Consider the following 27,261-nt stretch of genomic DNA (forward strand, 5'->3'; position numbering starts at 1 on the left):
TGACACAAATGACTAAATACACACTTCAAAATTCATTCTAGGGGCTGAGGTACTTCTACTCAAAGATCAGGTAAGATGGTGGACACGACTCCTGCTGTCTCCCTGCAGCCTGTCCCCAAGTCACCAGAAAATCCCTAGAAAGAGCTTGCATACACATCTGCACCCCAGCTTTTGCAACTGTAGCCAAAGGACAGGTCCACAAATGTCTGATTCTGATAGCTGAAGGAGATTCCTTTCGTGAGTCCCACAGGACTGTACCCAACAGAGAAGCAACTGTGAATCAGCTCTCTCACCAGGGTTCAGCACAGAGGGAGCCACCAAAATTGCCCATTTCCCAGTCTTTCACTGTAGTCTTAATAAATTTAAAAAGATTTAAATCATACCATGTATCTTTTCCAACTACAATGGTATAAATCTAGGAATCAATTACAAGCTGGAAAGTTTACAAATACATGGAGATAAACACCATGTCTCTGAACAACAAATGGATCAAGAAAAAACAGAGGAAATCAAATAATATCATGAGACAAATGGGAATGGAAATACACCATACCAAAACTTAAGGATGCAACAAAAGCAGTCTTAAGAAGGATATTTATAAATGCTACATTCAGAAACAATTATCTCAAACAACCTAACTTTATTCCTCAAGAAAAACAAGAGCAAAGATTAGAGCAAAAATAAATGAAATAGAGACAAAAAGATCAGTGAAAGTAAGAGCTGCTTTTTAAAAAGATAATAAAATGTTAGCTAGACATACCAAGAAGAAAGATTAGAACTCATATAAAATTATCAATGACAGAGGAGACATTACAACTGATAATATACAAAGGGTCATAAGAGACTATTATGAACAATTATATGCCAACAAAGTAGACAAAATAAATGGATAAATTCCCCCAAACACAAGAAATCAAGACTGAATCATGAAGAAAAAGACAATTATTAGTCAAATATTGAATTACTTGTCAAAAGTTTCCCATGAATGAAAAGTCCAGGACCAGATGGCTTCACTGGTGAATTCTAAGAATTTTAAGGATTAATACCAATCCTTCTCAAACTCTTCCAGAATACAGAAGAGGAAGGAATATTTTTTTATTATACTGCCCCCACAAAAAATACACAAATGTTAATTTTGTTCATTATTATATTGCTAGTTACTATCTCCATTACCAAGTTTTCCCCCTTTTAAATACATTTATTTTTGAAAGTATTTATCTAAATTCCAGTTAACATACAGTGTAATATTAGTTTCAGGTGTACAATATAGTGACTCAGCACTTCCATACATTGCCTTTCATATCTATCACCTATTTCATTCATCCCTCAACTCACCTCCCCTCTGGTCACTATCAGTTTGCTTTCTATAGTTAAGAGTCTGTTTCTTGGTTTGCCTCTCTTTTTTCCCCTTTACTCATTTGTTTCTTAAATTCCACATATGAGTGAAATCATATGGTATTTGTCTTTCTCTGACTGACTTATTTTACTTAACATAATACTCTCTAGCTCCATCCACATCACTGCAAATGGCAAGACTTCATTCTTTATAATGGCTGGGTAATATTCCATTGTATATATATTCTTCTTTATCCATTCATTAATCAATTGACACTTGGGCTGTTTCCATAATTTAGCTATTGTAGAAATGGCTGAAAGAAAATGCTGCTACAAACATCAGGGTGCATATATCCCTTTGAATTACTATTTTTTTGGTGGAGGGGTAAATACCTAGTAATGTGATTGCTTGGTCCTAGGGTAGTTCTATTTTTAACACTTTGAGGAACCTCCATACTGTTTTCCACAGTGGCTGCACCAGTTTGCATTCCCATCAACAATGTAAGAGGGGTCCCCTTTCTCCACATCCTTGCCAACACCTGTTTCTTGTTTTGTTGATTTAGGCCATTCTGACAGGTGTTAAGTGATATCTCATTGTAGTTTTGATATGCATTTCCCTGATGATTAATGATGTTGAGCATCTTTTCATGTATCTGTTGGCCATCTAGATGTCCTCTTTGGAAAAAATGTTTGTGTCTTCTGCCCATTTCCTAACTGGATTATTCATTTTTTGGGGTGTTGAGTTTTACATAAGTTCTTTATATATTTTGCATACTAACCCTTTATCAGATATATCATTTGCAAATATCATCCCATTCTATAGGTTGCCTTTTAGTTTTGTTGACTGTTTCTTTCTCAAAAGCTTTTTATTTTGATGAAATCTCAATAGTTTATTTTTGATTTTGTTTCCCTTGCCTCAGGAGACATATCTAGAAAGAAGTTGCTATGGCTGATGTCAAATAAGTTACTTGCCTGTGTTCTCTCCTAGGATTCTTTTTTTTTTTTTTTTTTTTTTTAGTTTCAGGTCTCACATTTAGGTTTTTAATCCATTTTGAATTTATTTTTGCATATGGTGTAAGTGGCCCAGTTTCTTTCATTTCCATGTTATTGTCCAGTTTTCCTAACACTATTTATTGAAGAGACATTATTTTTTCCATTGGATATTGTTTCCTGCTTTGTTGAAGATTAATTGACTATAGTATGATGAGTTCATCTCTCAGTTTTCTATTCTTTTCCATGGATCTATGTGTCTATTTTTGTGCCAGCATCATAATGATTTGAATACTACAACTTTGTAATATAACTGGAAGTCTGGGATTGTGATGCCTCCAGCTTTGTTTTTCTTTTTCAAGTTTGCTTTGGGGGTCTTCTGTGCTTCTATACAAATTTTAGGACTGTTCTAGCTCTGTGAAAAATTCTGTTGGCATTTTGACAGGGATTGCATTAAATATGTAGATTGTATTAAATATGTAGATTGTATTAAATATGTAGTATAGATATTTTAACACTATTTGTTCTTCCAACCCATGAGCATGGGATATCTTTCTTTTATCAGTGTTTTATAGTTTTCAGAATACAGGTCTTTCAGCTCTTTGGTTAGGTTTCTTTGTAGGTATCTTACTGTTTTTGGAGCAATTGTAAATAGTATTGATTCCTTAATTTCCATTTTCTGTTGCTTCATTATATATGTATAAAAATGCAACAGATTTCTGTATGTTGATTTTGTATCCTGTGACTTTACTGAATTCATATTTTAAAAAAGATTTTATTTATTTCAGATAGAAAGCAAGAGAGTGAGAGAATGAGCAGGGGAGGGGAGAGGGCAGAGGGAGAGGAAGAAGCAGGCTCTCCACTGAGCATGGAGTCCGTAGCAGGGCTCCATCCCAGGACCCCAGGATCATGACCTGAGCCGAAGGCAGATGCACAACCAACTGAGCCACCCAGGCACCCCTACTGAATTCATTTATCAGTTCTAGCAGTTTTTTTGTGGAATCTTTTGGGTTTTTTATATATAGTATCATGTCATCTGCAAATAGAGTTTTACTTCTTCCTTACCAATTTGGATGTCTTTTATTTCTTTTTGTTGTCTGATTGGTGTAACTAGGACTTCCAGTACTATATTAATAACAATGATGGAAGTGGAGATCCCTGCCTTGTTCCTGACTGTAGAAGAAAAGCTCTCAGTTTTTCCAAATTGAGGGTGATATTAGCTGTGGGATTTTTCATATATGGCCTTTATTATGTTGAGGTATATTCCTTCTCAACCTACTTTTCTTGAGAGTTTTTAACATGAATGGATGGACTTTTTCAAATGCTTTTTTCTGCATCTACTGAAACTATTGAAATGATCATATGGTTCTCATCCTTCCTTTTATTAATGTGATATATTACATCGATTGATATGTGAATATTGAGCCACACTTGCAACCCAGGAATAAATCCCACTTGATCATGGTAAATGATTATTTTAATGTATTGTTGGATTTGGTTTGCTAGTATTTTATTGAAAATTTTTTCATCCATATTCTTCAGGGATACTGGTCTATAGTTCTCTCTTTCAGTGGTGTATTTATCTGGCTTAGTTATCAGGGTAGTTTCTAGAATAAATTTGGAAATAGTCCTTCCTTTTCTATTTGTGGAATAATTTGAGAATAGACCTTAACTCTTCTTTATATGTTTGCTAGAATTTACCTGTGAAGCCGTCTAGCCCTGGAATATTTTTTCTTGGGAGTTTTTTTTATTACTGATTCAATTTCTTTGCTGGTTATCAGTCTGTTCAAATTTTCTGTTTATTCCTGTTTCAGTTTTGGTAATTTATATGTTTCTAGGAACACTTTCAAACTCATAAGCCCCACCTTACCCTGAGCAAAACCAGACAAGGACACTACCAGAAAAAAACAAAAACAAAAGCAAAAACAAAAACCAGTTACAGATCATTATCCCTGATGGGCATATGTGCAAAAATCCTTAACAAAATATAAGCAAGCTGCATTCAACAGTACGTTAACAGGATAATATGCCTTGATCAAGTGTTATTTATTCCTGGGATTATAGTATGGTTCAACATCCACAAATCAATGAATGTGACATACCACATTGAGAAAATGATAAAAATTGTGTGGTCATCTCAATTGATGTAGAAAAAGCATTTGAAAAAATTCAACATCATTTTATTATAAAAACTCTCAACAAACTGGATATGGAGGGGACATAATTCAACATTATAAAGGCCATATAAGATAAGCCCATAACTAACATCATTCTTAACAGTGAAAAACTAAAAGCTTTCCTTCTAAGATCTGATTCAAGATAAGGTTTTCTATTCTCACCACTTCAACATAGTACTGGAAATCCTGGCCAGAGCAATCAGACAAAAAAAAAAAAGGCATCCAAATTGGTAAGAAAGAAGTTAAATTGTCACAATTTATAGATGACATGATACTATACATAGAAAAATCCCAAAGACTCCACCAAAAAACTTCTAGAACAGATCAATTTAGTAATGTTGCAGGATACAAAATTAATACCCACAAATTGGTTGCACTTCTAGTAGCAAAAAGAGAAATTAAGTAAATAAATCCATTTACAATTGTGATAAAAACATAAAATTGAAGAAAAACAAATGCAAAGATATTCCATGCTTATGGATTAGAAGAATGTTGTTAAAAAGTCCATACTACCCAAAGCAATCTATAGATTCAATGCAATTCCTGTCAAAATGCCACCAGCATTTTTCACACAACTAGAACAAATAATACTAAAATTTGTATGGAACCACCAAAGACCCAAATAGTCAAAGCAATATTGAGAAAAAAGAATAAAGCTTGGAGAAAATCCCACACTTCAAGATATACTACAAAGCTATAGTAATCAAATAGAATGGCACTGGCACAAAAATAAATACATAGATCAAGAGAACAGAGTCCAGAAATAAACCCATACTTATATGGAGAATTAATCTATGACAAAGACAAATATATACAACAAGGGAAAGACAGTCTCTTCAATAAATGATGCTGGGAGAACTGAACAGCTACATATAAAAGAATGAACAGGACCACCTTTTTACACTAAAAACAAAAATAAGCTCAAAATGGATTAAAGTCCTAATTGTGCAACATGAAACCATAAAACTTCTAGAAGAAAACATAGCCAACAATTTATTTGATGCATTACAGAATTTTTCTACATAGGTCTCCTCAGAAATAAGAAACAAAAGCAAAAATAGACTACTAGGACTCACCAAAATAAAAAGCTTTTGCCCAATGGAAAAAACTACCAACAACATGAAAAGGCTTCCTCCTGAATAGCAGAAGATATTTGCAAACAATGTATCCAATAAGGGGTTAATATCCAAAATATATACAGTCATACAACTCAACACCAAAAAACTAAATAATCTGATTTAAAAATGGGCAGAGGATCTGGATAGACATTTTTCCAAAGAAGACATACAGATGGCCAACATGCATATGAGAAGATGATCAACATCACTCATCAGCAGAGAAATGTAGATCAAACCACAATGAGATAATCACCTTACATGTGTCAGAATGGCTAGAATCAAAAAGACAAGAAACAAGTACTACTGAAGATATGGAGGAAAAGGAACCCTTGTGTACTATTGGTGGAGATGCAAATTGGTGTAGCCACATGGAAAACAGTATAGAGGTTCCTCAAAAAATTGAAAATAGAAATAACAGTAATTCTACTACTGGGTATTTTCTCAAAGAAAAGAAAACAAAAACACTAATTTGAAAATATATATACAACCCTATACTCCTTGCAGCATTATTTACAGTAGCCAAGATATGGAAGCAACCCAAGTGTCCAAATGGATAAGGAAGATGTGTGTATGTATATTATTTAGTCATAAAAAAGGATCAGATCTTGCCATTTGTGACAACATAAATAGACCTGGAGGTTATAATGTTAAGTGAAATAAGTTAGAGAAAGACAAATTCACATGATTCATGTATATGCAGAATCTAAAAATCAAAAAACAAACAGACTCATAAATACAGAGAACAAACTGATGGTTGCCAGGGGGGAGGGGCTGGGGTAAATGCAAAATGAGTGAGGGGTGCATGTGAGGTACAGGCTTCTAGTTATGGAATGATTAAGTCACAGGGATAAAAGGGACAACATAGGTAATATAGTCATTGATATTGTAATAGCATTGTCTGGTAACAGATGGTAGCTACACTCGCACAGCATAACATAGAGACCAATGCAATCACTATGTTGCATACCTGAAACTGTATGTCAATAAACTGTATGTCAATAAAAAAATTTAAAATTAAAAAAAAGGGAAATAAACAACTGGGGCCAAAGTAGGGTTGGGGATATGGAGAAGGCTGAAGAAATACTGTGCATTAGGTGGGTAATACTGTCTATACCTACCTGAAAACATACTGCCAATGGGTCTACTTATTTTTGCTTCTATTATCCTTGTCCCAGTACCTACCCTCTATTGCCTGTACTATTATAAAGGCTTACTAATTTTATTAAGGAGTCTCTCTCTTACCATTTTGACTCAATCCCCTATAGTACATTATAAACAAGAACAGCCAGAGTAGTATTTTTTAAAATAATCATATCCTGTAATTTCCCACCTGAAATCTTAGAATGCCTTCCCAATGCAATTAATAATAAGAAACAATGTGGCCTTTGCCTGTGTGTCTCACCTTTGGCTCATCTCTCTTCCCTCACTTCACTGATACCATGCAAAATAATAGCATTGCAGTTTCTATTCCCTGACCCTACTGCCCTTACTTCTGCCTTTGGGTCTATGAACATGATATTTACTCTTCTTTATTATAATCTCTTTTAGCAAATCTTTAGTTGGTTGGCTGCTTTTAATGGTTTAGGTCTCAGCTTAAACTTTGTCTTCCTTACGCCCCAATGTAAAGTAGCTTCTTAGTCACAATTTCAAAATCCTACTCATAGTACACTTTAGGCAGGTATACTAGGGTTCTTCAGAGAAACAGAACCAACAGGATATATAGACATAGATATTACAGATATGGAAAAAAATTTACTATAGGAATCTTTTATGGAGGCCAAGAAGTCCCATGATCTGCCTTCTGAAAGCTGGTGAACAAGGAGGCCACTGGTGAGTCCAAGGTATGAGAACTAGAAGCTCCAATGTTTGATGGCTAGAGAAGATGGAAGTCATGGGTCAGGAAAATAGTCAATTTGCCCTTCCTCCACATTTTTGTTCTATTTGGGCCCTCAGGGGTCTCCACCCTTATTGGTGAGGGCAGATCTTCCTTACTCAGTCTGCTGATTTAAATGCTGATCTCTTCTGAAGACACCAGCTATCTGGGCATCTCTTAGCGCAGTCAGGTTGACACATAAAACTATCACAGTAGTATGTAAAGTTCCCTTGTTATTTATTTTGTTCATTTGTTTATCATTTGTTCCCCTGTACACATACAAACACATACACACACACACACACACACTAAACACTGAAAATGTAAATTCTATAACAGCAGGGTCTCAATAAATTTATTACTCTATTTCAAATGTCCAGCACAGGGGCGCCTGGGTGGCTCAGTCGTTAAGCGTCTGCCTTCGGCTCAGGTCATGGTCCCAGGGTCCTGGGATCGAGCCCCACATCGGGCTCCTGGCTCAGCGAGGAGCCTGCTTCTCCCTCTCCCTCTGCCTCTCCCCCTGCTCATGCTTTCTCTTCTCTCTCTCTATCTCTGTGTCTCAAATGAATAAATAAAATCCTTAAAAAAAAAAATCAAATGTCCAGCACAACCTCTCATAAATAGCAAGTGCTCAATAAATATGTATAGATAGAATTCATAAGAAAGTAAATGAAAATGGAGATATATCCATGTATATCCATATTATATATACTCATATTTCACGTTTTTGGGGAAGAGAGTGAAATATAAATAATACCGTTTAACACATTATCACTGAAATGGTATCTCTGTAGAACTTAATATGCTTTTTAATCATCTTTGTCAAAAAAGAAAAAGAGGGGTGCCTGGGTGGCTCAGCCGTTAAGCGTCTGCCTTCGGCTCAGGTCGTGATCCCAAGGTCCTGGGATCGAGCCCTGCATCAGGCTCCTTGCTCAGAGAGAACCCCGCTTCTCCCTCTCCCGCTCCTCCTGCTTATGTTCCCTTTCTTGCTGTCTTTCTCTGTCGAATAAATAAAGAAAATCTTTAAAAAAAAAAAAGAGTCCATGCCTAAAATCCATGCCTTAGCCTGTAATATTAATAGATGAGCTCAGGTACATATTAAAGAGTATAAATGATATTAACCAATTCACATACAGATTTTAAATATCACTTAAATAGTGATAAAGAAAACATCTAATTTGGACTTCAAAAAGCTCAAAATAACTGCTCTAGAAAGAACACAGTATAGCGAATATTTCACAAATACTTACCTTTTCACAAAAAATTATATCAATGTATAATTTTCCAGTGTATTCAAGTGTCTATCCATTTAGGACCATAGGCACACTTGGAATGATTTTTCACAAAATAACAAAAAAGAAAGAAAAGGGGGGAGAGAGAGAAAAAAACCTATCACCATTACACAATTGAACTTTTGCTATATAGAGGACACTTATAATATACATAGAACAAAAATTTGTAAAATTTTCTTATTTATAAATACATCCTTACTTACATGGAAACTTTTTCTAGATATTTGAGATATTTATGAAATATTTCTTCATAAATATTAGTAGACAATATATTCTTTTCCACATGTGCTCATAAACCTTAGTAAATATTTAATGTTTCATGATATTCAAGAAAAAATATACCATGAAATTGTTTTAAAATTAAACCATATTGTGATTTAAAAAGCTTACCTTCTTTCCAACCCAAAGCAAGCTGAACTAAATTAGCAGTATAATATGTTTTTACTTTGTTTCATGGTAAACACTTCCAATAAACCATATGGTTATGCAGTATTTGTTAGGCAGTGCTTATTGTGCAATTATGGCTTATCCTTTTTATTGGATTTATTCATTCCAAACAATAATATGTCAGTTCAATAAACAGATAAATTAATACAAGACTGTTTTAGAGAAGTACGGGAAAGGGACTAAAGATCACTACGTAGTCCTTTAAGGGGGAGAATATGTTCAAGTACTTGTAGAAATATGAATGTTAGATATTTGACTAACTAATTAATTTAGTAAAAATATTGAATTTCATGTTTATTAAAACTTAGCACTGAATTTCTGTTTAGAATGAACAAAGTGGAAATTTTGAATTTAATTTTGTCAAAGGATTTTTATGTAATAAAACAGATTAGGTACGGGGCGCCTGGGTGGCTCAGTTGGTTAAGCCGCTGCCTTCAGCTCAGGCCATGATCCCAGGGTCCTGGGATCGAGCCCCACGTCGGGCCCCCTGCTCAGGCAGGAAGCCTGCTTCTCCCTCTGCCTGCCGCTCCCCCTGCTCGTGCTCTCTCCCTCTCTCTCTCTCTCTCTGTGGATCTCGCTCTCTCTGTGTGTCAAATAAATAAATAAAATCTTTAAAAAAAATAAAAATAAATAAAAAAAATAAAACAGATTAGGTACGTAACATCTGTCTCATTTTATTCCAGGAGTTCTAATAAAGAAATAAACATTTTCATGAGTTAGAGTGTAGATTTCTAAGAAAAAAAGAAAATGTATCTATCCTACTATATTTCATTCAAAACAATATGTGCCCAATATCATAAAATTCATCTCCTTATAATACAAATCATTCTCTGGTATTTGGAGGATAAATACAAATTTAAGTTTTTTTCCCAAGGCATAATTCTATTTATATTTCTAGAAAAAAAATAACAAGACCCTTTCCTTACAGCTTTTATTTAGCTATGTTATCTCCCTCATTTTTTTCTTTTTAGTTTTTCTAATAAGTGGATACAACTGAATACAGACTTTAATAGCATTTTTACTACAATTATGATCTAAGGATATTCACAGAATGTAACCATAGATGTTTGGGAATTGGCTCATCACTCATATTTTCTATTGGCCAATTCCTCAGTACTTTATTATTTCTTTTTTTAATTTTTTTAAATTTTATTTTATTATGTGAGTCACCATACAATACATCATTAGTTTTTGATGTGGTGATCCATGATTCATTGTTTTCGTATAACACCCAGTGCTCCATGCAGTAGGTTCCCTCCTTAATACCCATCACTGGGCTAACCCATCCCCCATCCGCCCCTCCCCTCTAAAAGCCTCAGTTGTTTCTCAGAGTCCATACTTTAAATGGACATCCTCTAGTGACCCCGAGCCCTTGATACTGCACAACAAAACAACATTGAATGAGCATAAACTGATAACCTCACTTGACTTCACAGCTTGATATAAAAGGAGTATAACTGTACCACCCAGTTGGGTTATTACCTTGCTCAACTGTTTTGCCTACTAGAAGGCAACTGTTTTGATGACTGATAATGAGACAGGTTCTAGTACATAAAAATTATATACTCATGCTCACACTTAGGTTCTTTGTTAAAGACCAAATAGCCAAGAAAGCTATGAATGTACAGACTATAGGTTAGAGTAGAAAATCAATTAATAAATGGAATAGATCAGGTAGGTGTTAGAGGAGTCATTTCAACTCTTTGCAGTTAATTCACATGTCATTATATGCTATTACTTTCATGTACTATTGTATGCCCTATTATATCTTAGTAAGGATCTTACCTTTTCCAGATTATGATACTAAAAATACTTAAATTTGGAGACAAAAAATTGGAACAGATGGCCATTCAATCTGTATGCAAAATGAGAACATCTCAATGTAGTAAGAGGAAAACCACCTGCCAATAACTCATACTGTAGCTTTCCTAACTTGAAAAAGTACAAAGAATAAAAATGTTAATTGCACTATAATACCAGTTACACTAATTAAAACAAAATGGCAATATCAACAACAAATAACAACAAGGAAATATGACCTGAATCTAATACTAAGAATGCTGATAAAAATGATTTAAAACAGGTTGTAAAACATGAAGATATTTTGAGTGATGATGTATGCAATGAGGGTTTGGGGACAATAGTATTCTTACTCCCTTTTTATTTTTTTTTTAAGATTTTATTTATTCATTTGAGACACAGAGATACAGACAGAAAGAGCATGAGCAGGGGGAGAGGGAGAGGGAGAAGCAGGCTCCCCGCTGAGCCAGAAGCCCGATGTAGGGCTTGATCCCAGGACCCTGGATCATAACCTGAGCTGAAGGCAGACATTTAACCATCTGAGCCACCCAGGCACCCCTCTTACTCCCTTTTAGAAACCTGAATGATTTCAGATCTTCAGGGCTGGCCTAACTCCATAATTCAGGCCAAGTGGATCTCACTAATGCCAAGGCAGTAGACAGTGTTTCCAAGGGCAACATGCTGCTCCTTATACCCAAAGGGCATAAAATATGGATTAACTTATGTGCCACCAAATAATATCAGATGGTACTCTTGAGGAGTATACTCCAAATGTACAAATAATTCTTTTAATGAATTATATTTCTTGAATATTTGTATAATTTTTTAAATTCTTCCTGAGGTAATACCAAGGCAGTATTAAGCTCAGAAAGAATAAAATGGGTCAAAAAAGCTAAAAATAACATTTAGAAACTTCTTGCAACCATAGATATGTCAAATCAATGAACAGGATTAACTAAACTTAAGTGCTTAGGATAGACCTCAGTATATGTTAATGATAATCATTTTATTAGGAAATTAGTGGGAATTATATTGATGATTTTTATCTCATTTTTAACTCTACCAAAGCATTGAGACATTTTGAAAGTAGTAGTCTTTAAGTGAATTAAGTAATATAAATAAAAGAAGACAAGAAAAGTTATTTAAATATACAATAAGATTGACTATAGTTTTATTCTGTTAGTGGGAAAAGATGCATATTTGGAAATTGGGCAATAATTTAAGTGCATCCTCAGTCCACCCAAAGACCTTTTCAATAAGAATCATAGAAATATCTATAGCAATGACGATAATAACATAACAACATGAATACTTGCTGTTCTTTCTCAATTAAATATATGGTCTAATGTTTGTGGATGATGTTACATCTATTCTTTATACTGTCTTGATTTGAGTGGGTATTCAAAAATATTTTTATTACTGCTTATTATTTTCACTAAGAAATAATACAAAAGATAATTGTTCAGATAAATTACAGCATATATAGTGAACATTTTTCTTTCCTTTTTATTAATTTTATTTTATTATGTTATGTTAGTCATACTTTCCTTTTTTAAAAAAGATTTTATTTATTTATTTATTTATTTATTTATTTATTTATTGTGGGGGGAGGGGTAGAGGGAGAGAGAGAGAATCTCAAGCAGACTCCTCACTGAGCATGGATCCTTATGCTGGCTGGATCTCACAACCCTGAGATCATGACCTGTGCTGCAATCAAGAGTCGGATGCTTATCCAACTGAGCCACCCAGGCACCCCACCATCTTTCTTTTTTTTAAGACATAAGCTCTGTGTCTTCAGATAAGCTTCTACCCAGGTATTCAAGAATGGGTGGACTAATTATAATATTTTTAGAGATTTTATTTATTTGTGTGTGTGTGAGAGAGAGTGAGCAAGCACAAGCAGGGGGAGTGGCAGGCAGAGGAAGAGGCAGGCTTCCTGCTGAGCAAGGAGGCCCATGCAGGACTCAATCCCAGGACCCCAGGATCATGACCTGAGCCAAAGGCAGATGCCCAATTGACTGAGCCACCGACTAAGTCCATCCCTGGGTGGACTTATTTTTAAGGTAACTCTCCCACTTCATTACTTTATTTAGGAACACACGCCAAGCTGATGAATGCATGACATAGTTCTGGTCACAACTGGACATCAAAGACAGTGGCATTTATACATCAGTTATATATCACAATCAGATCTCCTATAAGGAGAAGTCTGATGAAGCTTCTAGAGGAAGAAATGTTTTCTTGCTTTTCAAATAAAGCTACTTAACAAGACAGCCTAAATAAGAAGTCTGCCCCCCAGAAGGGGGAGCATGAGAAAGAACTGCCAAAGAACCCACTTGTTAAAAACATCCCTGGAGCCATATCTCCAGCTCTGTTTCTAGATTTATACTAATGGGGGAGCCTAAAGAAACTCTTGTCGCTTTAGACTTCTGTTGTTGGAAACCAAAAGTATTCTAAATGATTTTCAGTGTTTATGAAGAGAATCTTTTTTTATACTTTTGATAACTAATCAATAATGCTGAATCTACTCTCTTACAATTGTTCTCCACTCATAGCAAAGTTAATTTGTACAAGGTAACATGGTTGTGGTTTAAAAGAGTTGACAAGGTTGTAACTGGAACTATCGCTGTAATACTGAAGTATATAGACATTAACAAGGGTCACTTGATGAATGTGTGGAAACAGGGTTACAAGGACAGATTTGACAGATAGAGCAAGTGTTAAAAATTCCTTGAATTGTTAAAACTAAAATTTAAAAGAAAAAAATACTAGTTGGGAGAGACCACATTGAATATATTTTTGGAATGGAAACGGACATGTTGCCATAAGACCAATCCCTGCCAACTTTCATATTCCCATCAGAACACTCCTTGGGAAGATTAGAAGACCACTGGATCACTCAAGACAACTAAACTGCAATATCCCAACTCCATGCTTATAGCAAAGCTTAGTATCTTGGTAATGCTACATGTCCATCGTGGATGGTTATGATTCCGCCCAGTATCACCTTGATTTGGGGAACAGGTTGACTAAGCTGTCTATCAGAGGAATAGCAAAAGTAAAAGGGATCTGGGGGCTCCTGGGTACCTCAGTTGGTTAAGTGTCAGACTCTTGATCTCAGCTCAGGTCTTGATCTCAGGGTCATGAGTTCAAGTCTCATGTTGGGCTCCATGTTGGATGTGGAGCCTACTTAAAACTAAAAAAAAAAAAAAAAAAGGGAAGAAGAAATAAAAGGGGTCTGGCAAGCCAAGGGTGACAATATATTGTTAAGAAATCACAGTTCATTTTTGCCCATATTTCATTTCTGAAAGTCACCTGCCCACTCCTGAAGTAAGCAAGATAGTATCAAATCCTGCAAGAAATGGTGGCGAGGGACACAAATCACATGGCCAAACCTAAAATCAAAGAATCACCAATGTATAATCCTCCTACAAAAAGAATTGAATATACATAATCAGTAACAGTCTCTTGCAACCACACCCATCTCTTTTCTTATTCTACCTCTAACACTAAGCCTTGCCTATCAGGTATTGTCTTAGCAATGTTAGAATTAATCTCAATACCCACTGCCTCCACTGGGGGCACTATAGGAGTCTGGATACCCTAAATCACCTTCCTGTTGATTCTGATTTCCACATACCTCATATTGAGTTCTAGGTGTTCCCTTTTCTGACCTATTTATCAATTCCTGAAACTCTTCCTCTGATCCCTTTAGAATCCACATACTTTCAAAACATTGGTCTTTCAAAACACCTTGGTCTTAGATAACATTTTTAAATTTTGATATGGCTATGCAGTTGATAAAGCATTTTCAAATATATTATCTCATTTAATTCTTACATCTCTAAGTGCAAGCATTATTAAATGCATTTCCCCATAATTTTTATTAGGGCAATATTAGAAGCAGACTAAAAGCTGTATCTTTGACCTCAAGTTCTTCTTGCTGCAATTCACCATGACAGACAATCCTTTAAATAAAATTATATCTATATGTTTAATCCAAGCCCAATATTGCCAAAATCCTTCAGCTTTCTTTATAGATGAAATGAAAATGGGTAATAAGTGACCATTTGTCCCAGTTTGCCTGGGATGTCCCAGTTTATGACTATTTGTCCTGTTTTCTCAAAGTTCTTATTGGTATATTATCTGTCTCACCCTTTTCACTTTCAAGTGTATTCTCGCTTGAACCATAAACTAAATGGCATGTAATATTAACAGTGGAATACTTGCTGAGGAAAATGGAAAATGGAACATTTATGAAAAGCAAATGCTATAGAGTACGAGCAAGCCATAGAAGAAATGGAGACCATTTACAGATTCTAACTAAGATAGTTCAAGCTAAACCATATTTGGAAAGTTCCAGTTTACACAATCAGTGTACATCTGGCAGATAATCTATTCAGGTAGTGATCTATAGCATCACCGTAGGTCAATGTTTACTCAAGGCTCTATTGCTCTCAATGTATTAGAAAGCCTACTTCCCTTCAACTCCAATCCTCTTCTCCCAGTCCTTTGTTCAAAACAAACTTGCTTGTCAAGAAAATTGAAGTCAAAACCATCAGGGTCAGGCAAAGGGGATTTTAACACTGCTAAGAACTTTAGTGATAATTCCAAAGACTGGGCTGGACTCCAGAAATCTGTTGTGTGATGATCACAGAATGGGCTGTCAGATCATCTTTGTTCTCTGCTCTTAAAGCAGAACTGATGGCAATGCTTTGCAGTTTCTTTTCAAGGATGAAAAGAAGATATGGGATAGGAAAATAGGTAGAGACCATATGGAGATCTCCTGCCATTGTACAAAGAGTCTAGGGATGCTCATTCTTTATTCAGAGCATTCACACAGCTGCTAAGAATTAAGTGACAGTTTTTCAATCACCATACCCGACCCCTACCTTGATTCACTGAAGTGAACCAAAGGGGGGCATATTCCACACTGGCATATTTTTCTTTGCCAGAAGATGTAAATAAGCAAATTAAAATGGACAACTTTCAATAACTTAAGAAGCCAAGGAAAGGATGTAGTCAATTTATACTGAAGACCTGAGGATGGCAAGAGCCACATTGTGGTTGAAAGAAATGCTTATAAACCAATGTTATAGCAGCTCAAGGTTTTACAGTTTCTATCAAATCTTCTGTGCATATAAAAGCAAAGCTCAGGGTAAGTTCTAAATAAAATTAGGATGCAGGTGAACTAATCTGCTCCTTTTTACCATGTTTTCCTTTCAGGATCTATTCTTCTCTCTTTCCTTCATACAGTGCCTAGCTTTTTCCTGGGATGAGTTTAGAGCCCTTGACTCAATACCTACCACCATTTATACCACATGTAATCACTATCAGAACTGTTTTCCAAATACAGTACCCTCCAAATCAAATACATTCATAAATAGAGCACCTGGGTGGCTCAGTCAGTTAAGTGTTTGCCCACAGCTCAGGTGGTAATCTTGGAGTCCTGGGATCGAGCCCCGTGTTGGGCTCCCTACTCAGCGGGGAGTCTGCTTCTCCCTCTCCCTCTGCTCCTCAGCCCTGCTTGTGCTCTCTCTTTCTCAAATAAATAAAACATCTAAAAAAGTGCTCTAAAAAATAAATTCATAAACGATGAGAAGGAACAATGAAGACAATGCACTGTCGTATTTTTTTTTAGTGAAAACTACATTCCTGATTGGGTGCTTTGTGTTTCATGTCAGTTATATTATTTGATCTCAAAACAACCCCTGTTTAAATATCATTATACCCAATTTATAGATCAACCAACTATTCTCAGGTTTACTACCTTACAAAGGTCATGCAATAATTGACTTGGCACTAGCATTTAGGGTTATCTTCCGCACTCCCTTTATCGAAAAAGACTTTATCATATCTCTTGCTTTTTTTAAATTTTTTTTAAAGATTTTATTTGACAGAGAGAGACACAGTGAGAGAGGGAACACAAGCAGGGGGAGTGGGAGAGGGAGAAGCAGGCTTCCCATCTAGCAGGGAGCCCAATGTGGGTCTCGAACCCAGGACCCCGGGATCATGACCTGAGCCAAAGGCAGACGCTTAACAACTGAGCCACCCAGTCGCCCCTCTTGCTTTTTTATTTAGATCACCAGTAAAAAAAAGAATCTAAAATGATAATTTGTTTTAAATCAGGAGTATGTGTTTAATTTAATTTGCTCTCTATATTGTAATAGTTAACTCTTGAAAAAAAAATGCACTCAGGGAAAATATAATTCAATAAAGTTGACTCATGATATCAAAATAATAGGAGACATGTTTGGAGGAAGGAAGACTTGAGGTTTCTAAAAAATCCCTTGCTGTTTTTAATGGTTTTTCTTATCCAAATACATTACAAGTGCAGTTTTCAAAGTTTTTAAAAGATACTGATTCATCGTGGAATTTATTTTCCAAAAAAATTTAAAAGGGGAATGTTCAGCCTGATCCTAAACCATTTTAAAGATAGAAAATATTCAAGTTAAATTCATGATTATAAAGTAATAAACTCTCTCTGAAATAGAAAGTATCAAGTCCTTTGTATGAAACAGGGAACTAGTATACCACCAAGTAATTTCCTTTTGCACCTTTTATTTTAGAAGCAAAACTTCAAAGAGCCTTTACCATGAAATGCTTCACATCTTGTCTCACTATCTGAGCTCTGAGAAAAGACCACTCCCCTTGGAGAAGACATTTCTGCTGCACTTCTTTGTTTAATTCTGTCACGGATGATCAGTGATAATAAAAAGTATTTACCACATTATATGCTCTCCATTATGATAGAACTTTTCTATTTGAAAAGTATTAAGCATCTGTGAGTTTAACTGCAGTCGAGAAGCTGTACTTTTCAAAACCATCTTTGTTACCTGTGGTATATTTCTTGTTGTCTGCTTTTTATGTAACACTTGCACACAGTCTTTGAATTTTACTCTGAGAATTGATTTTTTTCATACCAAACCATTTATACCGCTGAGATAACATTGAGAACACACACACGCACACACACACACATATATATATACTTTTTCTTTTTCTTTTTCTTTTTTTACCAAAGCAAAGCTAATAAATGTGAAATCCTCTCTCTGCACTCAAGATATCAAGGTAAGGAGGATACGTTTGAAAAATTGCTCTAATACATCAGAAAATATAAAAATCAATAAGCTATAAAAGCTAAAAAGCTTCTTCAATTTTGTCCCCTTATTGCTCAGTGTAGGTGGCCAAGGCCCAGAGAATGATCCAAGGTTGCAAAAAGCCATTATACATCCAGTTGTGTATTGCAGACAATATGTGCGGCTCTGCCAGGAAGGGACAAGTGTGCATCTGCCAAAGAGCAGGGAGCTCTGAACGGCCTCTAAGTTCCTGTTTGTTTAATTGAGAGCTGGAAAATGTGCTTGAGAAATCAGGCAGTGAAGACTGTATTTTTTGTCAGTTTTGTGTAAAACTAAAAGGATCTGAAGAGCATTTCCCTCCTCCTTTCTTTCCTCTGCTATTTTTTAGGCATAGGACATGTAGATTGCTTTATGTCCATGGACATTACTATCAGACTCTGGGAAGGCAATGAAATACAGTACTCTATGCTAAATAAGGCCTATTCTCCAATCATACAGGGCAAGAATAATCTTCCTGAAAATTTTAAAATTGTTTTTTTCTACAACATGTGCAGGGCATGCAAAGGTTACTAGAATCCATCAATGATATATATGGCTACATGAAATTATTTTAGGCTAGTCGTCTCCAAATGTTTTCATCACACATCACTACTGCTACAATGTTTTTGAGTAAATGTCATCAATATCAATTTTTAAATAGACACATATAATCTACCAATAAATGATGTATGTTGTACCTCATATTTAACAAAGGATTAGATAAAACATGAATACACACAAAAGTTCTTCCATCACCATAAATCATCTTAAACACTGCCTGGGATGTTAAAAACACACTTGAGAGGTCTCTGTCCTGCAATGTTCTAATTTGCTGTAAGGCTACAGTCTTTTACACTAAAGTGGTCAAGAAAGGAAGAATCCATCTCCTCCCTGCCTTTACATTTTCCTTAAATGGAACTTATGTACAGCACATAATTAAGTACAGTATAAGATCCTTGACATTCAAGAGGAATCATCCTAAGATCTTTTAAAAATATAGCCCATTAACTCTCGGCACCCATTCCCATAACTTTCTAGTGTGTTTTCCTATACTACACAGGTTGGAAACCTGTGTTCTCTGAAGTCCCTCTGAATACAAATTAGGTTTCAACAATTAGATGTACTCCATAAGAATCAAAGCAAATAGATAAGGCAGATGCTGCCTCACTGATGATCTGGGCAATCTCCTAGCAAGTGTGACTGTGGACATATGAAGTTTTTTCTGCAGCTGACTTCCAGTGTCCAGTCATGGGCATCATGGGTGTTGAGAGACAATGGCTTTGGATGTGGAGGCTCATTCCTGGATAGCAGCTATAGTGGGGTTTTCTTGAACTAAATTGTTCTAGCGTTGGTTTCTTGCTTTCTGCCTGTCTGACAGTGACAGAATTAGTAGCTCCCCTGGACAGTTATAGGCCTTCTGAAAGTCTCTCCTGAAGCCTAATGTGAAGTTTGCTCTTCTTCTTTCTAATGTGTCAATATGCTCTTAATTAACTCTATTAAATCACTTTCTGCTTAAAATGCTTGGTGTAATTTCTTTTTCTTGTACTGAAACCTGACAAAAATAAGCATAAAATATGCAAGTGAAGAACCACAAAGCAGCCCTGAGATGAGTTTTCTAGGCAAACCATCAACTTCTTTGTCAACAAAAGCCTCATTTCAAGAGTGATTCAAATTAGTACTTCAGAAGAATTACTGATTACTATTTGTCACTTAACTTTAAGGTTGATTATGAATATTTGAAATTTCATGCTAAATGCCTGAATACCAAGAGACTACTATACTTGTTTAGATTTAAATTTGAAAGCCATCACAATCTCAATAAAGAACACATAATGTAACATATAAGCAATACAAACATCCTCCTATAAAATGTTTAGTTGCAATTTTATCCTTAGATTATATGCCAAGACATAGTAAGAGTTAATAGTGGAAAAGTCACTTGGCCTGAAAATGCATGATGAGTATGCCAGGTAAGGAAAACATGTGCTAAGCTGATCGATCACCAAGGGTTACTGACTTCCATTCATTTTCAATTTCAAGCAGGCACTCTACTAGCCACTGTGAAAAATAATGATGTATATTTTTGTTCACTGAATTCCCAGCTATAGATTTCAGAATCATATAAAATCAAATGATGAATACTTCTACAAGTCTGGGTAACTCAAAGCCTTTAAGGAATTTAAGTGTAAAATGTGTGATTTTAAAACAAATGTAGAATCCACTGAATGGTAGAAATTGTACAATTAAATTTATCTAACTTAAATAACTGAGCAGCCAAATGTATATTTTCCTCTTGGCTAGCATGAAAATTAAACATTTCCATTTTAGTTAAATTTAAATATGTATGTTTATGCCAGAAAAAGATGTTTACTTATATACTTAAATACAGAGTAACTCTACAGATACTTTATATAAAATACATAGTAAGATCAGAAAAACTGTCCAAGAGTTCATAAAATATTTGGCACAGAAATCAGAAAATCAAATATTCTTTTTGAAGTTTTGTATAATGGCTCTACTGCTGCCAGTTACTAGAAAAATATAAACCTGGAGGAAAATAAATGTGCAATAAACTCATGGTTAAAAGTTTACAGATCAATTTATCATTATCGAGTCAATAACATCAACTTTGTTCAATAAGCCCAAAGGGTTAAAAAAATGAGTGTCAACTTTTATCAATGGGAGATTTAGAAGTATGATTTTAGAATGTGGTATATTAATAAATATAGGCATAATCACAAATATAAATACCTACAGTGGTTTCTGTTAGTTTTTATCTATTAAGGTCTCTTCTTATGTTGTTATTGTCTTTATTAACTCAGATATTACATATTACTTGCTTAACTATCCCTTTGCCTTACTCTTTAGAGGCTAATTGTAGACACACAAAACATACACTCTCACATACAAATCCTTTCTGTCAAAATACTTGAAAGATACGGCCAAGCTTTACCAATTGTGTCAGATTAGAGAATACATCTTGCTAATTACAATAAGACTTCATAAAAGAATTCTCTTTCAGTATTTCTTTCTTAAAACTTCTACTCCTTTTAGAATCTCCTATGTCTTTTTCTCTCAATACCTTTTCTCCAACTCCTGATTTACTGCTTCTTTGCTCACTTTACATAACTTTCCTTACGGCTTGTTTGAATCTAGCTCCATTTGGCACAATTCAACCTCTTCTTGACTTCTCCATTTCTCCTATAGACCACTATTCCTTCAATATAGCCTGGGAGATTAGTCTTGGAGATTAAAAGGCAAAATAGAGAGGTGATTACAATACCAGTGATTTCCATTTTTTTCCTTGTCACACATAGTAGCTGCTCAATAATCTCATATAATTAATTGGGTTAAGTAAAGACAATTCACATGGTTTAAGTACTATTTAGTCAACTGGAGAGCAGACAAAATGAGTGATTAAAGGTAGTATTTAACATTTACAACTATTCAATAATTTCATGTTTAAAATAGGTATTTCCTTCTAGGCATGAATTAGCATTACGTATTGCCACTCTATGCATATCTGCTAATGGTGAGTCTGTGGACAGTGTAAGCTCTGGGGAGAAAGAGTCAAAAGCTTGAATTAAATACAGAATTAGTCTTAAAAACTATGCTTTTAAGTTCATCAAAGGAAAAAATAGGGGAAAATGTGTTGCTAGTATGAACAAGTTATTTTTAAAAATTAATTAGGTTCATATAATCAGTAGCATAAAGTATAAACTTCAAGGTAAAATAAAACAAAAGCATTAATTAGTCATCATTTCCTTAAGGCTGCAGAATGCTCTGCCTACAAGGTCACCAAAATAATTCATTTACTACACTTCACCTTTCTAAAAATGAATGAATGACAGAGAGATGCACAGTAAAATTTGTTTCCAGGGTCTGAATTTCCCATACATTAACTATCAGGTCAAAAAATTGTTAAATCTAAAATTCTTATGTCCTATCACAAATATTTAAGTAAATATTAATTTCCCAAATTCACTTAACAAACTTAAAACAACATCTTATTTTGACCAGGACTTAAAGAATTTCAAATAGATAGGTAGAAACTAAAAATATTTGCACCACTTCTAGAAAGGGTTTTTCAAGGTTGGAGTTCTCCTTTAACTAGCAACTCTTTCTTCCTCCTTTCATCATTTAGTAGGAAATGTTATTTAATGGCTTAGCATGATAAATTAAATATCTCCTAAACTTTCTTACTAAGTTATCTAATCCTGCTTTTTATCCAGGCCACTCAAGGAAGATGCAGTTTCTTTTCTTAATCGGTACAGGATAATGGAAAAAGACAATGTGGTTTCAGATCCAATTCTACCATGTAATAAATGGCTGTAAGCAAATTATCTCTCTAAGCATACATTTCCTTATTCAAAATATGATAAGAATGCCTTTCATCTTAAAAAGAATTGGGAGCATACATAGACATGTATGAAAAGTGAAATATAGAGTCAATGTGTCTGGATTTAAAATTCTCCTCCTCTTTCTTTCATAATAAAAACAGTAAAACAAATTTTCAGACAGGTATCAGTATCCATTGCTAACCTATACCTGCAATTTGTTCAAGCCATCCTTTTCCATTAAAAGGAAGGAAGTTCTTATAAATATCAGTGTTTCAGGATGCCTGGGTGGCTCATTCGGTTAAGCAGTTAAGCATCTGCCTTCAGCTCAGGTCATGATCCCAGGGACCTGGGATTGAGTCCCGCATCAGGCTCTTTGCTTAGTGGGGAGCCTGCTTCTCCCTCTAAATGTTGCTCCCCCTGCTTGTGCTCTCTCTCTTTCTCTGACAAATAAATAAGTAAAATCTTTAAAAAAGTGATAAAAATTAAAAAAAATATTAGGTTTTCTGTGCCCAGTGATTTTAATAAAAAGAGAGGTTAGGGTAAGAGCCAACTGCCATGTGTCACACCTTTTATTAAACTCAGATAACCCATCTGTCTCTGCAGGATACCTACTGCATTCTCTCTCATGGGCTAAGCTCCATTTCTTTAAAACCGAAGCCAACAGAAGGTTTTGTGTCATTTCTTCATAAAACACAATATAAAGACTTGACTAATTATAGTTATTGTTCAGACATGGTTCTTTCTGGTGCTTGGCCTCCATTTCACTTCAAGCATTCATACTCAGTTTGTCAGTGTCTACTATTGTTGCTTCTCCAATCTGTCCTCAGATTGAATACCTTATCCCCATTTCTGACTGCCAGTTTGTTATCAACCTCACTTCTATTAACTAATGATTTTTTTTCATTTAATTCAACAACTGATTAGTTGTGATATTTCAGAGAATGTGTTAGGTTCCAGGGATTTAGGAATGAGTAAGTAAAAGGTTAAGTAGAAAGGCTTAATGAGCATTGCTGAGGAGACGGTCGAGTCAGGAACTGTAGGCCACTGCCCTGTGAGTCAAGTCAGAGGGTGCGTGGCTTCTGAGAGCAATGGTTTGGAAGTTTGGTAAAGCACCACAAAGATTTCTAAAGTTATTAGGAGGACTTAACGGAAAAGGAGCACAAATTCATTTTTTAAAAATGATTGGCATGTACTGTACATGGCTCAACTAGAACTGAAAACAAATATCGAAGTTGTATCAATTTACCATTCCAAATGTTTTTGCAGTTATTTTTCCAAAAGTATTTAATTTTTTAGTGCAGGAAAATAGATAACACATTTGTGGGTTGAATGATTGATGCAGTCAAAGATATAAGGACTGTAATTTTGAGACCATTAATAACGTAGTAGGCCAACTCATCACCAGTCTGAGGGGGAAACTAGACTAAGGTGATCATGTTTTCTTGGAGAACACCATTGAGAAAAGCACAGATTATCTCGATGGATTATAAACTAAACATTAAAGGTTTTGGTCAGAAACTATGGTACTATTATTTAAAATATTAAAAATGAATTAATCTAGGTGATAATGAAATCCAAAGTGTGGCTCTGTGTTGGGGTTAATGACTTGTGAGTGTCTGTGAGATCTCCAATAATTGCACTGTAACTTGACTAGATCTCCACTTGTCTTTTACATGAACATTCTACTCCCCAACATTTCGGCCTTGCCTACATAAGTATGATGTCATTTTTACATAATACTGGATCTTTCCAGGTTAGTGTAATTGCTTGTGCCTTCCTCCTCATCAGCTATGTATTTAATCAGCCAACACTTAGTATCACTGTGATAGTCACTGACAGAAGAAAGAGTAATACACAGAATCAGCCAGCAATGAGTTCATGACCTAGTGTGGGATAGAATTAGTTACTGGTCTTTTTGGGTCTTAATTACCTCATTTGTAAAATCAACATCCTGAGATTGTTGTAAGGATTAAATGAGCTGATCAATAAAAAGCACTTGGCATAGTGCTTGGCACATTCTAAGAATGTAATAGTAGCTAAAGTTAACATCCCTGGCATAAGACTGGCCAGGCACAACATGCAGAAGCAGCGGAAGAGATGTTACGCTCAGGGAATGGCAAAAAGCCTGATGTGGCTACAACGTAAATGAAACTTACTTATTATATAAACTCATTTTAGTATCAGTGTAAAAAAAGCAATTGGCAAAATGAATATGCACTGATACTTTTTACTAAGCATTCCAAAGCCAAACCAAAATTGTTTTTCAATTTTGAGCTCCCTAATCATGGCTCTCTTCCAACAATTTAGGTAAGTAAAGGCTGATCCTCTGAGTGCACCATGTGTGTGTGCCTGTGTGTGTATGTGAAAAAGAGAAAAAAATTTAGGAAACAAATACATTACAGGGAAAAAGGAATTGCTACTCAAAGATAATCTCTACCCTTTTCTGGTAAACACATAACCTTAATTTAGAGTGTGTCCACTTGCTGATCTAGAAGTCAATTTACCAAAGCCCCCAAAGACAGACCATCGCTGTCATCTCTCTGATCATGAAGAATCCATATTCTTAAGAGGAAGATATCCAACTTTTAAAACAGATTTTTCAAACTCTTCCTAATGTACATGCAGTTTACCTGTCACAAATTCCCAACAAGACACTCCTTTCCTGTGAAACCCATATGCTCTATGAAATCCTGATTTTTTCAATTTACTTCTATGTTGCACTCTCTGTAATGTCTGCCACCATTCTCTTACTCCATCTTTTCATTCTTTCTAAAAATTCAGCTTAACTCTCAAATTTTACATTATTCTTTTCTTGAATCCTCAAGACTGCTATAATCTCATATATTTTGCATAATATAAGATCCATCTTTCCAATAATTATTCTGTCCACCACTTTCTACCATTTAATATTTTTAGGAATATAATATATCCCCAACCAAGACCACAGATTCCTCTAAGCCAGAAGTTTCATTTTATACTACTCACACTTCCAACATTTCCGGTATCTGACAGATGCTCAGTAACTATTTAGTAAATTTAAAGGCCATTTCTACACAAAACAATTATGAGCACAAGTACATAATTTTATCTATGATGAACAAGCAACTGAAAAATACAGTTTTGACTTTGTCCTTCCCATGATTCTTCATACAGTTTATAAAGGATGTGGGAATATGTCATGGCAAAATTTATAAAAACAGATCACAATTTATAGCTGCAGTGCCTCATTCCTGTAACTGGCTTTAGGAGAATATGAACACTGTCAGTAAATGGCTAAGAAAACTAGATTAAGAGGTTATATAATTTAAATGACTATACTACAGCCTGGCAATTATTTTTGAAAGGACCAGGACTTCCATTGACTATCACCAGTGAACTTTGTACTGCTTTTATTTGTGGAAATGAGGTGAGCATAAAAGTGTTCAAGTGTGTGTGTCTATCTCTTGATTTGAGAACTAAATACCCCATGGCAATTCAAGTTATTAGTTTACCAGTACTAAAAGCCAAGTTCACCCCATTAATGTATATAATTAATACATTAAGAGTAATTTATTTGTTAGAAAGCTGAAGCAAATTTCATCTCTCCCTATTGGTACAATGCAGATACTACAAGCATAAATCAGGTATCTTTTGTCTCAACTCAGATATCTGTTATGCCATATATCCAGAAATGTTTTTTTAAAGATTTTATTTATGTATTTATTTATTTGCGAGAAAGGAAGGGGCACATGAGTGGGGGTGGGGGGAGGAGAAGAGCAGAGGGAGAGGGACAAGCAGACTCCATGCTGAGCATGGAGCCTGATCTCACAACCCTGAGATTATGATGTGAGCGAAATCAAGAGTCAGATGCTTAACCAACTGAGCCACCCTGGTGCCCCCAGAAATGTTATTTTTAAAAAAGAATTTAAAACTGTGTTGTTACTTTATGCATCTATTTAAAAGGAATAAAAATGGTGATTGAGTAGAATAATTTAAAATATTTTTATTTATCTTAATTGAAAGAAAGAGTGAAAGACAGAGAAAGCAGAAGTAGGGAGAGAGGCAGAGGGAGAGGGAGAAGCAGATTCTCAGTTGAGCAAGGATCCGATCTCAGGCTCGGTCCCAGGACCCTGAGATCATGCCCTGAGCCAAAGGCAGACGCTTAACCATCTAAGCCACCTAGGTGTCCTGAGTAGAACTGATATATAATGAGATCTATATAGACACACTCGAAGAATTCTGAATTTTCTGCATTAAGGTAAGGTAGCCATGTCTGTTATCTAAAAATAATTTGTTTGGCTTTGGAATGTCTCATACATTGTATGTATAATTCACATTGTGAAAGCAAAAAATAAAAGTCAGTTTGGTAGCAATGCATTTTTTTCTCCTGCTTAGATAGGCATGTCCATAAAAATTAACATATGCTCAGAACATTTAACAAATACACAAAAGTTAATGACAGTTAACTTACTTTTTGGTTTCGGAAGGGACTGTGCACAAATAACAGGCTTTTGATGATAGCTTATCTTTTATAGTAAAACCAGCAAATAAATAAGATGCTGCTATTGGTGACCAATTAATATTGGGTAAAATATTTTGAGATTCTTAGGAAAAAATGAACATATATTAATTTTATGGGTTTTATATAATTTTTTCAGAGAGATCCGGGTTTTTCTCTTATTCTTATTCTAAACAAAGAGTAAACTTCTTTTTCTCCCAGTATTGAAGGAAAAACAATTGGTATGATTTGTTTCAGGTAAAGTTAGAAATTCCGCAAGATCGATTATTCTCT

Source organism: Callorhinus ursinus, unplaced genomic scaffold, assembly GCF_003265705.2.
Source record: "Callorhinus ursinus isolate GAN/ISIS: 27379988/994484 unplaced genomic scaffold, GSC_fseal_2.0 scaffold3, whole genome shotgun sequence".
Taxonomy (NCBI): Eukaryota; Metazoa; Chordata; class Mammalia; order Carnivora; family Otariidae; genus Callorhinus; species Callorhinus ursinus.